This window comes from Microtus pennsylvanicus, chromosome 5 (assembly GCF_037038515.1).
Source record: "Microtus pennsylvanicus isolate mMicPen1 chromosome 5, mMicPen1.hap1, whole genome shotgun sequence".
In the NCBI taxonomy this organism is placed as follows: Eukaryota; Metazoa; Chordata; class Mammalia; order Rodentia; family Cricetidae; genus Microtus; species Microtus pennsylvanicus.
The window spans coordinates 80345700-80360571 of NC_134583.1; the positions used below are offsets into that span (position 1 = coordinate 80345700).

The 14872-nt window shown below is 45.6% G+C and overlaps 1 protein-coding gene across 21 annotated transcripts in view; it reads left to right on the forward strand.

Annotated features, from left to right (window-relative positions):
• Jakmip3 (Janus kinase and microtubule interacting protein 3) overlaps nt 1-14872 on the forward strand; it is a 129369-nt gene that overhangs the window by 24315 nt on the left and 90182 nt on the right. The gene's annotated exons all lie outside the window — the stretch shown is intronic.

A 14872-nucleotide genomic window follows, 5' to 3' on the forward strand; every position in this document is an offset into this window, starting at 1 on the left:
TTCTGACTGGGCTAAGGTTTGCCTCTCCAGGTTTATTCTGCTTGAATTCTCTGCTATATTTAGCATGCACATATACGTGCTAACAGTTAGCAGTGTGGTATCTTGAGTGTGCAGGAACATGCAGAGGAAGATATTCCAGGTCTGCTTTTACCTGCACACTCTTGCACGAGCTTGGGGGGTGCCTGGGCCTGATTCTCTCATAGTGTCCCTTTAAAACATGGCTGTCTGTTTAACTGACTCTGCAAGTGGAGCCTTGTCGCTGGCAGCTGGGATGAGCTGAAGGATCTGGGTGGCAACTTTGCTCGGTTCCATGGAGACAAAAATCCCATGAGCAGAGCCTCTGGAAACTCTGGGCCCAGCCTGGGAGCCTCCACTGCCTTCCCCTTCCCAGATGAATGGGGTGCTGGATTGGACTTGCCTCTTGTTTCCTTGTGTGGTTTTGGCCGCTTCCATCCTTATCTTCTGCCTGTCCTATGATTGGAGAGTGTCTTCTCTTTAAAACTTAGTAAGGAATCACTTTTCCTCCTTCTTTTTTTGTTTGTTTGTTTGATCGAGACAGGGTTTCTCTGTGTAGCTCTGGTGCCTGTCCTGGAAGTAGCTCTTGTAGACCAAGCTGGTCTCGAACTCACAGGCCTGCCTCTGCCTCCTTAGTGCTGGGATTAAAGGCGTGCACTGCCACCGCCCAGCTAGAAATCACTTCTAAGCAAAGCACTAGGGGAAGCAGCAGCTTGTATCAAAAGATATCCTCGTTATCTTAGAAAGGAGCCATCACCGTTGCAGGGTGCCTCAGTTTTTCCAGTTGCTGAGAGGAAACCCAATGTTGACTGAGGCTGGCAGAGCCACATTGGAAAGGTATAGCAGGTAATTGGCAATAACTAAGTTATCCTAATGATGTCACGAGGCATCTGAGCAGCCACGAACCTGCGCACGAAGGCTACATTTGCAGACCATCGCCTATCATTTTGTTATTGATTCATAATGTGAGAAGAGATTGCAAACAGGTTAATCTTCCTCATTCAAATGCAAGATCAGAGTTGGAGATCTGAGACTTCTTGGATTGCAGCCTTTGAGGAGATGAGCACCAGCATGCAATCTCTATCCCCTAGACAACAGAGAACGGCTGAGCATCAGGTGATGTGAGGAGCACAGACTGAGTCCTCCATTCCTAGCCTAGCACCCAGTGCCACTCGCTCGCCCTGCCTAGGAAGGATTCTTCATCAAACACTTGACCAGATCGAAGGTAGCACCCTGCTTGCTCTGCACTGGGTGTCCCCTGGAAGACCCCAGGAGCTGTACTAGGGCAGCTAGTGATACTAGCTGTGATACTGGGATAGTTTGAGATGTGTGCCCAGCGCTGTATGTGTTGTCATTCTGATGGTGTCTCCGAGCATGGGTGTCGCAGGGGCCATGTCAGCAACACAGAGCTGGAAAGGCTGGCCTCACAGGAACTGGATTCTTTGCCTGGTGGTTCAGTCAAGCTTGGTAAAAAGTGTTCCACTCAAGGAGAAGGATGAAGCCATGAGCCTAACCTCTGTGCTTGATATGGAGTGACTTCAGCTTTAACTGAGAAAATGGGATGGTCCAAGAAAGGAGAAGTCCTGCCCAAGGTGATGCTTTCCCTAGGCTGTGAACTTATTAAAATTCTCTCTGGAACCCAGGTTTGATGGTGTGTGCCTTTAAGTCCAGCAATCAGGAAATAGAGGGAGGTGGATCTTTGTGAGTTCAAGGCCAGCCTGATCCATAGAAAGTTACATAGAAAGTTCTGAGCCAGGCAGTACTACACATGGAACCCAGTTCAGTAGTTTTGTTTGCTGTTTGTTTAAATGCTCTCTGAACTAAGAGTAGGGGACACAAGTGTATTAATTACTTTTCCTGTTGTATAATATTACCCCAACAATCTTGTGGGAGAAAGAGCTTATTTTGTCTCACAGTCCATTTCATCATGGGGGAGAAGGGTCCTGGCAGCAGGAGCTTGAGGCAGCTGCTCATCTTGCGCTTGCAGTAAAGAAGCAGAGAATGGTGAATGTTTGGGCTCAGCTCTCTGGCTCCATTTTTTTTTTCAGTATGGGATGTCCTGCCTAGGGGACAGTCCCATTCACAATTAAGATGGGTCTTTTCACTTCAGTTGACATAAGATAATCTCCTACATATATGAGAGATTTGTCTCCCAGGTGATTCTTGAGTCTGCCTAGTTGACAATTAATATTAACCAGCACAGCACACCTGTAATTCTAGCCCTCAGGGGACTAAGGCAGGAGGATAGCTGAGAGTTGCAGACCAACCTACAAAAAGTGCATGTGTGTGTGTATGTGCGTGTGCATGTGTGTGTCTGTGAGTATGCATGTGTGTGTATGTGTGTGTGCGCGTGTGCATGTGTATGTGTGTATGTGTATATGCATAGCATGGTGGCTGTGCATGTGGAAGTCAGATGACATAAGATCTGGGGATCAAAATCAGGTCTCCAAGCTTGTGCGTGGCAGGTATGTTTACCCACTGAGCCATCTCACCAGCCCTGAACCATTGCTCTTATACATGACCTTGACTTCTGGTTGGTTGACTGGGCTGCCTTTGACTCAGAGGATTGTTATGGTTTGAAGTCCCCACGAGAAGTCTGTGTCACTATACAGTCAGGGTCAGCCATGGTACAGCCCAGCCAACAGGATCTGAGCTGTGAAGAGCCCTGTGTCTGTGTGATGCTCACATCACACTGGTCCACACCATTGTCTGCTTTGCATTAAGCTGAGATCCAGTGTCACTTTGGCTGTGGGAGGGGAGTCAGAAGGGGGGGCTTTGTGTGCTTCGTTCCCCTCACTGAACCCCTGGTGACCTTCGTGGACCCCTGCTGAACTCTCCCACCGAGAAGAGAGAGGTAGGACTTGAATAGTTCCTGCAGCTCAAGGGCATGTTGGAAGTGACTCCCCATGATTTGCACAGGGCTAACCTCAGGTTTCTGTGCTTGACTTCCTGCTGTGCCAGCAGGCGAATCCCACTCCAGTTTATGAAAAAGCACACTTGGCAATGGTATAGATTTGGTTGCTTGCTCTCTGCCTTTGACCTCAGAGCAGGAAGGAAATGAAGTCAAGGGCATGGATGTAGAAAAGGTTGGAAACCTCTGGAGCTTTCCCAGACCACCTCTCCTGTTTATGCACCTGCAAGTGTCCTCTCCTGTCCTCCAACCTCCTCCTTTCCCTTCTCTCTCCTCATCTCCTTTCCACTCTTTCCTCTCTGCCCACCCTCCATGGAGTCTTGCTAAGTAGTCCAGGATGGTTTGGAATGTGTTATCTTTCTGCCTCAGCTTCCCGACTGCTGGATTATGGCTTTACCATCCCCATCCAGGTTTCCACTATTTTTGTCCTAAGCAATCTTTTCCTGGTCCAGCATTCTAAAGATGCTGTCTGCCTTTACCTTCACATTTGCGTTTGTCTAGATGGAGAGAAAGCTCAGCGGTTAAGAGCACTGCCTGCTCTTCCAAAGGTCCTGAGTTCAGTTCCCAGCAACCACATGGTGGCTCACAACCATCTGTAATGAGATCTGGTACCCTCTTGAGGAAGACACCTGGTCAATCGTCCTCATCAACTTAGACCATGAAACCCAATACAAACTGCCATATACGGGCTCCCCGTGCATGCTTCAGGATTGCCAGGGCATAAATTTCATTCATTTCAGGTGGTCTCTATTGGTCATGGAGTGTGGTGCTTTGTTGTGTAGATGTAGATGAAGGTTCTAGCATGATGGAAAGGCTACCTTTCGTCCATTAAATCAACAGTGGTTATTCATCCTTGTGGGTAGGTACCTGACAAAATCAGCTTAAGGCAATGTGGTAGCTTGGACAGATACGGTCCCATAGGCTCTTGTGTTTGAATGCTTGGCCCATAGGGAGTGGCACTATCAGGAGGTGTAGCCTTGTTGGAGGAAGTGTGTTCCTAGGGGGGCAGGCGTTGAGATCTTGAGCTATGCCCAATGTGTCTCCTTCTGCTGTCTGCGGATCAAGATGTGGAACTCTCAGCTACCCTCCAGCACCATGTAAGCCTGCAGGCTGCCATAATCCCCACCATGACAATAAACCTCTGAACTGTAAGCCAGCCCCAGCTAAATGTTTTCCTTTGGAAGAGCTGCTGTGGTCACGTTCTCTCTTCACAGAAATAGAATCCTGACTAAGACAGGAAAGAGAAAGGATTGATTTGGGCTTAAGGCTTAAGAGAGCACCATGGTGGGGAAGGCTCGACAATGCTGATATGAGAGCCTGGTCGTGCTGCGTTCAGTCAGGAAGCAAATGGGTGAATGCTGGGGAAGAACTGGCTTCCCCTTTCCCTTTGTTTCCATTCTGGGACCCCATTCCATAGGACAGCGCTGCCCACATTCAATGGTGGGTCCTCCCACCCCATTTAAACCTCCCTAGAAATGCCCTCAGAGACACCTAGAGGTGACCCTCCTAGGTGGCTTCAAATCCCATCAAGTTGAAAGACCAACTGTCACAAAGCTCTCTTGGACCCTCTGTCAGAAATCAGTGACTACACAGTATGAAGATGTGTTTTTCTTTCTCTCTCTTTTTCTCCCAGATGTATACCAGTTCTTATGCCAAGCCACGCTACCATGGTTGCTATAGCTTTATTGTAAATTTGAAATCAGGTAGAAATATCTGAGTCCAATTTTGTCCTTTGTTTCCCAGCATGGCTTGGGTAATTTAGGTACTTCTTTCTCGATACTTATTAAGAAGCAGTTTGTTTCAGATTTTCACTGGCTCATTATTTTTTCAAACAGCATCATAGCCACACCAAGTTTCCCCAGTCCCTGAACGTGGTTTGTTTCTCTGCGTACTTCAGGATTCTTTAATTTCTCCTCATGAATGCCCCCTAGCTCCAAGTGCACAAACACTGTAACTATTTTGTTAAATTTGTATCTAAGTATCTCATTTTATTTTGGTGCTATGGTGTATTGAATTGTTTTAAAGCAAAATTGCTGCTGCAATACAGAAATATAATGGTGAACACCATTGAAGAACGTAAATTATTTTTCTCTGTCACCTTTCTATCATTTTAACTTTCCAAACTCTTGGTAGATTCTTTGGGCCTTTATATTTTGGTTGTGAGTCAAGCCTTTAACGGCTGAGCCATCTCTCCCTTCAGGCCTTTCTATGGAGATGACCACATCCTGTGTGATTACCAGTGAGTCTTTCTCTCCCTTTAGCATGGCCTTTAACATTTTCCCCTGCGCAGCTTTGAGCAGAAGTAATAAGGAGAGAGGCTCTTGCATTGGTTTCCGTTTTAGAGAAAAGGAAATAGCAAATAGCTCTTCCCTCTTCGTGTGTGCTGTTATAGTCTTTATTACACATTTGCATTTCTTGGGGGTATAGGCACACATGCCAAGGTGCACACGTGGAAGGCAGAGGGCACTGTATAGAAACTGGCTCAGTTTCGGTGCCTTCACCCACTTGAGCCATCTCATCAACTCAGCTATGGTTTCTAAGTAACTGCTGTTGACCAGCCTAATGGTGTTTCCTTTCATTTCTAATTCGTTTAAGTTTTAATCGTGGATATATTTGGAATGTTTTCAAAGACTATTGCATCTTTTGAAGTTATTTCTCAGTATATGAATATAGTGATAAATTGAATGGATTCACTTTAAACTTTTTACCCAATTTTCTTTAATATGTCCCCATGTGATAAAACTTACTGGTGAATTGGAGTAGCTAGTTTTGTTAAGAGATTTTCATCCATCCTCATGAGGGATATTCTCTTTTTGGAATATTTTTTGCTAGTGGTGTGTGTGTGTGTGTGTGTGTGTGTATGTGTGTGTGTGTGGTGTCCTTTTGCATGGATGCCAGAAGTCAACCTCAGGTGCCTTAGGAACCATCCACTTTATTTTTTGAGACAAGGTCTTTAACTGGCCTCGAGATCACCAATTAGATTATGTTATCTGGACAACAGGCCTGAGGAATCTGTCTGTCTCTGCCTGAACACAGATTACAATCGCACACTACCATGCCCGGACTTTCCCATGGGCTCTAGGGATTGAATCAGGCCCCCATGCTTGCTGACTGAGCCATCTCCCCAGCCTAGTCTTGGTGTCAGGGTGGGATGACCTGATGAGAAGACTTGATAAGTGTTCTCTTTTATTTTTCTGAAGGCATCAGTGCAGAAACAAAATTGGTATCATTACACTTTGAACACTGGGTGCCTTCCATCAGCAGATACCTTTGTGCTGAGGGTTTTCTTTAGCACTTCAAAACGACTCCAGGTACCAGTGAGCATCCTTCTCTAGGGGATTTCAATGTCATGGGGTGAGTGATAACACCCCCTTCGATCCTGATGTTGGTTTTGATTCCTCTTTTTATTTCATCAGTTTTTTTGTTTTTTGTTTTTTTTTTTTTGGTTTTTCGAGACAGGGTTTCTCTGTGGCTTTGGAGCCTGTCCTGGAACTAGCTCTTGTAGACCAGGCTGGTCTCGAACTCACAGAGATCCACCTGCCTCTGCCTCCCGAGTGCTGGGATTAAAGGCGTGCGCCACCACCGCCCGGCTTTATTTCATCAGTTTAATCAGATATTTATTAATATTATTGTATTTTCTAATACAATTTTTTCTAATACAATTGGTTTTATTCTCCTGTTTTCAAATGTATTGATTTCTGTTACTGTCTTTCTTCATGATTTACTTTCCTTTTTTCTATTTTCTTTTTTTAAGGTTTTTATTTATTTATTATGTATACAGTTCTTTGCCTGCATGTATGCTAGCAGGCCAGAAGACAGCACCAGATCTCAATGTAGATGGTTGTGAGCCACCATGGGGTTGCTGGGAATTGAACTCAGGACCTCTGGAAGAACAGGCAGTGCTCTTAACCACTGAGCCATCTCTCCAGCCCCCTCTATTTTCTTAAGAGAAGAGAATTTGCACATGATTAGAAATCTTTTTATGTTCCAGATGGGCATGGTGGCAGCGCACACCTTTAATCCCAGCACTTGGGAGGCAGAGGCAAGTGGGTCTCTGTGAGTTTGAGGCCAGCTTGGTCTACAAGAGCTAGTTCCAGGACAAGCTCCAAAGCTACAGAGAAACTCTGTCTCAAAAAAAAAAACCCCAATAAAATAAAATAAAAAAGGATTCCTTGGGGCTGGAGAAATGGCTCAGAGCCTAAGAGCACTGGCAGCTCTTGCAGAGGTCCTGAGTTCAATTCTTAGCAACCACATAGTGGCTCGCAGCCATCTGTCATGAGATCTGGTGCCCTCTTCTGTCATGGAGGTGTACATGCAGGAGGAGCTTTGTATGCTTAATAACTAAATAAATCTTTGGGGAAAAAAAGGGATTTCTTACTTTTTATTTAAAACCATTTATTGGTTGATTGATTTGTATGTGTATGTGTGTGGGTGGGTGCACACATCCCACAAGCTGTGCAAGTCAGAGGACAACTTGCGGGAACCAATTCTCTCCTTCCACATCTGGGTCCCAGGGATTGAACTCAGTTAGCTTTGATAGCAAAGTATTTTACCAACTGAGCCATCTTACCAGCTCTCCAATGTAAGAATTTGCTTAATTAAAAACTGATAATAAACAAAACAGTTTATTGTCGTGATGGTTCCTTTTTTCCCCTACTCTTAATATGTCCCATAAATCCTGGTATATTGTGTTTGCATTTTTATTCAGTTCAAAAATATTTTTCTAATTTCTTCATTAGTAACTTTTTTGTATATGACTTACTTAGAAGTTTTATTTGTTGTTTAAATGTCAAGATAGTTAACTGGGTGGGGAGGCACACATCTGTAATCTCAGGGAACCACTGTAATAACTGTAACTCACACAACACACAGTTTACCGACGGAAGCAGAATTCATGAGACTTTATGAATTAAGAACACTTCCATCAACCCTGAACTTTGAACCCTTTGGCAGTAACGTCCCTCATGTGCCTGCCCCAGCCACAGTGACCCCCACTGTATTTCCTGCCTCCGTGGCTTCACCCATTCTGGACATTTCATGTAAACAGAACCTTACATGTGGTGCTTCATGCCTGACTTCTGTCATCGAGAACAGTGTCCTCAAGACTCATCTTGCAACAACGTATTGGTTCCCCATTCTTTATCATGACTGAGCAATAGTCATTTGTGTGGATGGACCCCATCTTGTTTACTGTTTATTGGCTAATGATCTGGTGAACTTTTGGGTGGTTCCCACCTTTAGACTGAAATGACCAGCGCTGCTGTGAATGTTTGTGTGCAGGCTTTTGATGGGACGTCACTTTCCCTTTTAGGTATATCAAGGCACGGCATTGCTTGTTTTCCTTTTGTTTTCCAAGAAAGGGCTTCTCTGTGTAACAGTCCTAGCTGTCCTGGAACTAGCTCGTGTAGACCAGGCTGGTCTCAGACTCACAGAGATCCACCTGCCTCTGCCTCCCAAGTTCTGGGATTAAAGGCATGCGCCGCCACCGCCGCCACCACTTGGTGGCATTGCTATATTTGAAGCTGCTGCAATGCTTCTGCATTTCCGTCTGCTATGTATGAGAGTCTTCCTATCTGCCCCGGCAGCAGCCGGCTCTACCTGCTTGACCAAGGACTCCCTCTGCAGAGGCTTTCCTTTCTCCAGTCAGTGCTTATGGCTGCTTTCCCTGCACCATCTGGTTCCTGGAGCAGGCAGAAAGGAGGAGGAACTTACTTTTAGCTCAGTGACCCAGGTGCCCTCCTCCCAGGGGCTTAGGGCTTCTGCTCTGTCTGGGAAGTTGTCCCCAGGGGTGGCTGTCCTGGCTGCGCACTCCAGCTCCTCTGGTGTCTGAGCTTGGTCTCTCTGGTGGATGCTTGGCATGAACTTCTCAGGAGGAACATGGTCTGGTCACTCTGTAGACCAGGCTAGCCTTGAACTCATAAATATTTGCTGCCTTTGCCTCCCAAGTATTGAGATTAAAGGCATGAGCCACCACCACCCAGTTCTATTAGATATTTTTGAGGCAGAGTTTTGATGTTCCTGATTCAGCTTCCCTCTTGAGTGTGGAATAATGTGTGTGTGTGTGTGTGTATTTGAGACCGTGTTTCACGTTGACCAGGGTGGTCTTGAACTTACTATGTAGCTAAGGATGGCCTTGAAATTCTGATCCTTCTGACTCCATCTTCCAAGCATTGTGATTAAAGGTCCATACCAGGTTTATGTGGTGCTAAGGACTGAGCCCAGGGCTTCATGTGTTCTAGATAAGCACTCTACCAACTGAGCTTGTGTGTGTGTGTGTGTTGTTCTTTCTTTCTTTTGCCAATTTATTTATTTATCTATTTATTTGCTTATTTTGTAGCAGGGTCTTTCTTTCTTTCTTTTATTTGCACACCTTCACCTACAGATGTTTTCACTAGAAGGAACACAATTGTGAGATGCCATGACTTGCTTATTCAGTAACTACAGGCTACTTATTTATTGTGTATATGACACAGTAAAACTCATTATTTCCCAGCCCTTGAGGCTACTTTAAGTAGCTCATGGTCTGAGCTTTTTTTTTATTCTTTGTTTAAAATGGTTTTTATTGCGCTATACATTTTTCTCTGCTCCCCTCCCTTCCTCGCTCCTTCTACCCTCTCCCATGATCCCCATGCTCCAAATTTACTCAGGAGATCTTGTCTTTTACTCCTTCCTATGTAGATCCATATATGTCTCTCTTAGAATCCTCTTTGTTGTCTAGGTTCTCTGGGATTGTAGACTGTGGGCTGTTTTTTCTTTGCTTTATGTCTAAAAGCCACTTATGAGTGAGTACATATTATATTTATCATTCTGGGTCTGGGTTACTATACTCAATATGTTTTTTTTTCTAGATCCATCCATTTGCTTGCAAACTTCAAGATGTCATTACTTTTTACCGTTGAGTGCTCCATTGTGTAAATGTACCACATTTTCTTTACCCATTCTTTGGCTGAAAGGCATCTAGCATCTAGGTTGTTTCCAGCTTCTGACTATTAGGAATAATGCTTTTATGAACATAGTTGAGCACATGTCCTTGTGGTACGATTGAGCATCCTTTGGATATATACCCAAAAGTGGTATTGCTGGGTCTTGAGGAAGGTTGTTTCCTAATTTTCTGAGAAATCACCATACTGATTTCCAAAGCAGCTGTACAAGTTTGCACTCCCACCAGCATTGGAGGAGTGTTCCCTTTTCCCCCATCCTCTCCAGCATAAGCTGTCATCAGTATTTTTGATCTTGACCATTCTGACGGGTCTAAGATGGAATCTCAGAGTTGTTTTGATTTAGGAGGATCTTTCTATGTAGCCCTGGCTACCCCAGAACTTGCTATATTGTCTCAGACTGGCCTTAAACTCAGAGATCTACTTGTCTCTGCCTCCTGGATGCTGGTATTAAAGACATGGCCACCACACCCAGACCAAGTGAGCTTTATCCTTAGCCCTTTCTTGATTTTTTAAAAAGGTTTTTCTGTTTATTCATGTGCAGGCAAGTGTCCATATGGACGAATGTCACACATCTGTGTGCGCCCACAGGGGCCAGAAGAGATTGTTGTAGCCCCTGGATCTTGGGTTACAAGCAGTGTTGAGCTTCCCAGCATGGGTTCTGAAAACTAAACTCCAGCCCTCGGACAAGCGCAGCAAGTGTTTTTCACTGACTCTGTCTTTCCAGCTGCCTTTTCATGAATTCTAAAATCAATTTTACTTCTCATTTTTGTAAATTATCTCATCTAGTATTTTATCTAGTAAGGTCTCTCTCTTTTTTCCCCCACAGCCCGTTAACTTAACTTAAAATGCAGACACTTCCCACGGCATTCTTGCAAAGAGACCCCCACTGTTATCGGTCTCCTAATTGCACTGCACGTCTATAATAAAGATCCGTGGTGTGAAGCTATCGATCTTTCCCGTGTGGATCCCTTTCATCCGTTCAAGCCTGGAAAGGCCTCTTCTCCCCAGAGCTTTGATGAATGCTCACTCTCAGTTGGCCCCAGTAGCTTTCATGCTTTGATATTTTCTTCCTCCCACCCTCAATTCTCTTTAATCCACTTAGAGTTTTGCTGTAGAAAAATAATATCCATGAGGTTGCTTTCCCCTCCCACCAACCAGTCAGCCCTCTCAGTGCTATGGACAGTGTTCTGTACTTGCCCATTGCCTTAGTTAGGTTGCTGTCGCTACGATGAAACACCACGACCAAAGGCAAGTTGGGAAGAAAGGGTTTATTTCCCTCATAGTTCTGTATAACAGTTCATCAGCAGAAGCGGTGAGGGCAGGAACTCAAGCAGGGCAGGAACCTGGGGTCAGGAGCTGATGCAGAAGCCATGGAGGGGTGCTGCTCATTGCTTGCTCCATCATGGCTTGCTCAGCCTGCTTTCTTATAGCAACCAGGATCACCAGGCCAGAGATTGTGCCACTCACAATAGCCTGGGCCCTCCACCCTCAGTGACCAATTAAGGAACTGCCCTACAGCCAGATCTAATGGAGGCTCCTTCTCAGTGGAGGCTCACAGCCAGATCTAATGGAGGCTCCTTCTCAATGGAGGCTCACAGCCAGATCTAATGGAGGCTCCTTCTCAGTGGAGGCTCACAGCCAGATCTAATGGAGGCTCCTTCTCAGTGGAGGCTCACAGCCAGATCTAATGGAGGCTCCTTCTCAGTGGAGGCTCCCTGCTTTCAGATGACTTGAGCTTGTGTCAAGTTGGCATAAAACTCGGCAGCACCGCTGGCACATTCCACGCTTACTAGAAGGTAGGGCCTCTTCCAGGACCTCGTGCTCCTTTATAATCATCTGGGCGCTAGTGAGGTCATCCCCCCATGCCCTGTACCCCAAGGTATCAAACTTACATTATTTAGAATAAAGAAATTATGATTTTTCCTGTTAAAAACCGTTGTTTCCTTTATAGGTCCATGCTAAACTTGTCTCTCTCAGAACCTCCACGGAGATTGTTTTCTGTTGCTCATGTCCAGGTTACGACTCATGGACCATTCATGGAGTCTAAGTACTAACCACAGCAAACCAAGTTGCCCTTGTATATGGTCAGCAGGCCGCAGCGCTGGACAAGCACTGGGCTGGAATAGACCCAAGGGAACAAGTGCAGGCCTTGCCTGAAGAAATGACCCAAATGCTGGCCCCAGCCTGCTCTGTCATCTTCTCTATCCCATGTGCACCTGCAACTTTGTGACCGGCAACTGGAGGAACTGGAAATCGGGCTGTTTGCAGATGCCTCAGGGCAATGTGTGGTGCCGCCTGCAGGGGGCGACTATTATGTACAAACAAGAGTAGAGATGGTGTCATGGGACACTAATTCATACCACTTCTTAAGCTTTTAACTCTCAATATAGATATAAAATAGAACTTATCATCCTTGTTCACAATCACACAAGTTAGTACGTTTAATAGATTCCTGTTTTCTATGCAACAGATCTCCATGGTTTCCATCTTGGGAAACTGAACGTCTCCATTAATCAATTCTTTGTCCCCCTGGCAATGGCAAGTCCTGTAATTCTCTCAATCTCTCTCTCTCTCTCTCTCTCTCTCTCTCTCTCTCTCTCTCTCTCTCTCTCTCTCTCTCTCTCTCTCTCTCTCTCTCTCTCTCCAGTGAGTGGATTCCCACACAGCATCTTTAAGTGGTGGCTTATTTCATTCAATACAATGTCTTCAAGGCTATCTATGGCCTAGCAGGTGCTCTCATTTCCTTCCTTTCTAGGGTTGAAATACTGTTGCGATATGGAGGAACAATGTCCCTCATGAACTCAGCAGTTCTGATTTGGAGGCTTGTGGAAGGACTGTAAAGCAGAATTTTGCGGCAGGCAGTGGGTCAGTGGGAGTGGGCTCTGAGACTTCATTGCTCAGCCCTACTTCCTGTCCTCTTCCTGTTTCCTGGCTGCTTACACCATGTGACCAACCACATCACACTGCACTTCTGCCTGCAGATCTTCCGGTGAGGAACTGTATCTTTTCCTAAGCACAAACCAGAAGAAACCTGTTCTGACAAAAGTTGCTTTTGTCATCACACCAATGAAAGTGACGAATGCGGTGACATTTTCCTGCTCCCCCGTGAACTACACCCGCTCAACTGTAGATGGGCTCCCGGGCTGTCACCTCTGGGCTGGTATGAGTAATGCCGCTATAAACGCCGGCATGCAGATCTCTCTTCAAGATCCTATTTTCAGTTCTCCCGAGTGTGTGCCCAGGAGTGGAATTTCCAGGGCCCTCGGCAATTCTCTATTTTTAATTTTTGTAGGAACCGCCAGACCGCTCTCCACAGCAGCCACACCGCTTTACGTCTTCATCAGTCATGCGCGAGGTGCCAGTTCCCCGCACCCGCCAATTCCCCGCACCCGCCCCAGCACTGATTTGTTTTTGACAGGAGCCATCCTAATTAGTGTCAGGTGGTATCTCTTAGGGGTTGCTTACTTTCCTGACAGTCAGTGATGCTGAGCATCTTCCATGTGTTTGACCGCTGACTATCTTCCTTAGAGGACTATCTGTTCAAATTCTTTACCCACTTAAGTCATGTATGTGCTTTCTCGTTGTGCCATAGGCACCACCTGCGTGCTGTGGCTATAAACCTCACGAGCTCCATGTTCTGTCAATGTTCTCTCCCCTCCTGCGGGCATGGAAGGTTTGCCTCCAGTAGTTTGTCTTATTTTCTCTGCGTTGGTGTCAGAGAAATAATCACTGACTTCAAATGTCGTGAGGGGTTTGCCCTGTGTTATGTCTTCTAAGCCAGTGATTCTCAACCTTCTCATTGCTAGGACTCTTTAATGTAATTCTTCATGTTGTGGTGACCCCCCCAACCGTAAAGTTATTCTTATTGCTACTTCATAACTAAAATTTTGCTACTGTTATGAATCATAATGTAAGCATCTGTGTTTTCCAACGGTCTTAGGGCAACTCCTGTGAGAGGGTCATTTGATCCCAAAGCGGTTGTGACCCACAGGTTGAGAACTGCTGGTCTAAGAGTTTTGTGGTTTTATCTTGAAGACTCATCTGCTTTCGGTTAGTTGTTGTATGTGATGGAGGCTGGGGTCCAGCCAGCTGTGCTGGGGTGCATACAGGTCTGCAGTTTCCTCAGCACCGTGATCTGGGAAGTCTGTCCAGCCTCCCCTGAGTAAGCGCCCTTGTCAAAATGTCTTACTCATATGCAGCCTACAAAGAAGCTAGTGCAGATCAGATCTGTGTATAAGCCCACACACTGGAGGCTTTCCTTCTAGGGTTCATTCTGTCGCATGTATATTTAGCTTTACACTACGCCGTTCTTTTTTTTTATCTTAAACATTTTGTGTGTGTGTATGTGTGTATGAACCGTGTGTGTGTATGAACCATGAGAGAGAGAGAGATAAAGAGAGAGAGAGAGAGAGAGAGAGAGAGAGAGAGAGAGAGTGTGTGTGTGTGTGTGTGTGTGTACCAGTGTGCACATGGATGCATATGTAGAAGCCAGAAGACAACTTCTATTCTGGTGGGGGTGAGGTCAGTGTTCCCCTCTACTTTACTTTGAAGCACAGACCGTCTTGCCTCTGCTGCTGTACAGTTCACTCCAGAGTCCCCTGCCCCGTGATTCTCCTGTCTCCCATCTTACTCCTGGATTTAGAAATGCATGCCTTTGCATCTAGACTTTTTCATGGGTTCTGGGGATCAAACAGAGATTGTTAGGCTTGGATAACCAGCATCTTTATCAGGTGAGCTGTTCTTATTAGACTTGCCACTCAATTTTTATTCCCAGACTTGGTCATAGGTTTGAAGACCCTCCTCCTTTGCTCTGCATCATCTAGAGTCATGTGCTGGTTTAGGGACACCTCCTCAGGTCCAGCAAGTCATTCTTACTATTTCCATCTGCCTGAGCCTGTGTGGAAGATGCTTGCTCTTCAGGACTCGTATGGTTAAATAGAGCCGCCTGACATCTAGGTTCTTATTCATACATGTAGTACTGCTATGTGGTACACACAATCACAGG